The following is a 3,048-nucleotide window of genomic DNA, read 5'->3' as shown; positions in this document are numbered from 1 at the left end:
CACTGTGTGGGTGTGGGGGGCCAGGCCGCTGAAAGGGGGAAGCCCCTCCTGCTCTCTTCAGCATACAAAAGTTAATAAATAAATAAATTCAGAGTGTTTCATGGAAACCAGGAGTGCCCACATACCCGTGGCTGAGTCAGCCAATAGGAAACTTGTTACATACAGACCTTGGGGAGCCCCCAAATCACAAAAAAAGCTGCAACAGGGCTCTTGGGGCAGGTGAAAGGTACCCTAGTACCTCAGACCTGCACAGGCTCTACCAGAGAGGTAGATTCCACACGGCCATTGGGGTTCTCACAGCCCTCCTTACAGCAGCCACAGGGGAACCCTGTGTGGTCCCTCTGGCATTTGGCCGGGGCAGTGTCCTCAAACTGGCTGTCGATGAAGGGGGCCAAGGCGTCAGCAACTGGTTCAGACAAGCCCATGAGGGACTCCAGGAAGCAAGTGCTGCCATCCCCCGGTGGAGAGAGGCAAGGCAAGGGGCCGTGGGATGCCTCGAGGTTGTCCAGGCTGCCAGGCACCTTCTGGGAGGTATAGTGAGGCCCCAAACTGTAATCTGGCAGAGACTGGAGTAGCTCGAAGGAGTCGCAGGAAGACATGCTGAGGTCCACTGAGTTGCTCTGGTGAATGTCCACACTGAGTGGCACCGAGGTGCCAGGGAGGCGCTACTTTCTCTCAACCCTTCAAAGCCATTTAGGAAGCAGCTAGCATCCAGGTTGGCATTCTCATCCAGGATACCCGGCACAAAGCTAGTGCCAGAATAGTTGTGGGTCCAGCTGGCCAGGCCACCAGGGTCACCAGTAAAGATGTCAGTTGGGTAAAAGCAGCTGAGGTTGTCCAGGTTCCCCACACTCCCTTCCTCTTCCTCCTCCTCCCCACCAAGGTCAGAGTCACTGAAACTCAGGATCCGTGCCAGGCTGTCATCATCCATGCTTGGCTGGAAGCCAGGACCAGGCAGGCCTGGATGGGTGGGGTGGTCTGGGGCCTCACTAGCGCCTGATGAGGAAGATGTCGTGGAAGAATCGGTCATGTCACTGCTGCAGCTATTGTCTCCAAGCTCACTGCTTGCTGGGAGGCTGGCCAGCGGGAAAGAGGACACCATGTCCTGCTCGCCAGGGTTGGCTGGGCTGCCCTGTGCAGGGGCCTCCAGCTCTCCAAGGCTCTCAGCCCCCTGCTCCAGCTGCAGGTGCGTGAGCGTGTGGATGAAATGGGTCTGCACACGCGCCTGATTAAATTCCACACGGCCATTGGGGTTCTCACAGCCCTCCTTACAGCAGCCACAGGGGAACCCTGTGTGGTCCCTCTGGCATTTGATACCCGCCAAGCTGCGGCTGCAGGTCTCAGGGTCACAGACCCTATCGCAGCGACAGCCACAGTCCTCACGGGATTGGCGCAGCGCCTTCAGTTCCCGCTTCTCCTCACGGTCGATCCTTCGCACACCCGAAGCCCGCAGCAGAGCACGCCGCCGCAGAGCTGGGTGGGGTTGCAGGAAGTTCACTTCTTCCAACCGGCCGCCTGCCACAGCCACTGCCAAGTCTTCTTCCACAGAGGCATCATTGATGGCATCCACTGTAAGTGGCAGGCCTGCCTCCCCCTCAGGTACTCCAGAGGCCGAAAGCTTCCATCACAGCATCTCCAGCTTCTCCTCATTCAAACGCTGGCGGAGTTTCTCACGCCCGGCCGGGGCTTGTTCCTGTGTAAACTCACACAGGAGAAGTGGCGGCAGGCGCTGTGGCGAGGGGCCATGCCCAGAGTACAGCCACCACGGCTGGGCACACTGGTGAAGCTCTGGCACCGTGGGAAGTAGAAGACAGTGATGCCAGTGAAGGCAACACGGCATGGGCGCTCCCGAGGAGCCCGCTTCAAAATGGACCGAGGGGTAAAACTTTGGGAGCCACAGAAGTCCCTTTCAGGTAGGGGCATCTGACCCCAGGTGCTCTCTTCATCTGAGACCGAAGAGCTTGGGGAGCAGGAATGAGAGACGCAGTCAGAGGAGGTGGAGGAGCAGAACGAGGAGGAGTCCTCCTCCAGCTGGTCAAACTTCCTCTTCTTCAGCAGCCCAGTCATGGTCGCAGAGGTGTTCTAGGGGCTGGTGACAGACGGCCTTCACACCCTTGCTGCAGCAGCTCCTTATCACCTGAACTGCCTTTTGGCCCTCCCCAGCATTGCTTTATAGGCTTAGAATTGCTTTGGATATTCTGGGTCTTTTATTCTTTCAACTGCCTCTAGTTCTGTGAAAAACTGTCATTGGTATTTTGATGGGGATTGGATTTAATCTGTTTCTTGCTTTTGATTTTATGACCATTTTAGCAATATTAATTCTGCCTACTTGTGAACATGGGATGTCTCTCCATGTTCTTGTGTCTTCTTCAATTTCTTTCTTCATCGTTCTATAGTTTACGTTGTAGAGGTCAAATTTTACCTTCTTGGTTTGATTTACTCCTAGGTATTTTACTTTTTGAGGCTATAATGAGTGGGATTGTTTTTTCTGATTTTTTTCCTCAGGAGTTCCATTATTGGTGTATAGAAAAGCTTTTGGTTTTTGTATGTTGATTTTGTAACCTGCTACTTTGCTGGATTTTTTTATTGGTTCTATCAGTCTTCTGGTGGAGCTTTTTGGATTTTCTAAGTATAGGATTGTTTCATTTGAAACGAATTATCATTGATAATTTGACTTCTTCTTTTCCTATTTTAATACCTTTGATTTTCTTCTCTTGCCTATTTGCTCTTTCTAGAATTTCTAATAGTATATTGAATCAGAGTGATGAGTGTAGACATCCTTTCCTTGTTCTAGATTTTCATGGAAATGCTTTCAGTTTTCCCCCATTCACTATGATGTTGGCTTTGGATTTGTTGTATGGAGCCTTTATGATATTGAAGTAAATTACTTTTTTGCCTACTTTCCTCATTTTCTTTATCATGAATGGGTGTCAAGTTTTGTTGAAGGCTTTCTTTGCATCTATTGAGATGAATCTGTGATTTTTGTCCTTAGTTCTACTTGTGGGGTATATTACATGTATTGATTTGTGAATATTAATCTATCTTTGC

The 3,048-nt window shown here is 51.0% G+C and overlaps 1 pseudogene; it reads right to left on the bottom strand.

The window, feature by feature from the left end:
• Positions 1 to 239: 239 nt before the first annotated feature.
• On the bottom strand, positions 240 to 2,100 carry LOC101975008 (cysteine/serine-rich nuclear protein 1 pseudogene; annotated as a pseudogene).
• Positions 2,101 to 3,048: the final 948 nt, after the last annotated feature.

This window comes from Ictidomys tridecemlineatus, chromosome 8 (genome assembly GCF_052094955.1).
Source record: "Ictidomys tridecemlineatus isolate mIctTri1 chromosome 8, mIctTri1.hap1, whole genome shotgun sequence".
Classification (NCBI taxonomy): Eukaryota; Metazoa; Chordata; class Mammalia; order Rodentia; family Sciuridae; genus Ictidomys; species Ictidomys tridecemlineatus.
Note: the sequence above shows the minus strand (reverse complement) of the source record. Positions and strands in the feature narration are given on the sequence as shown.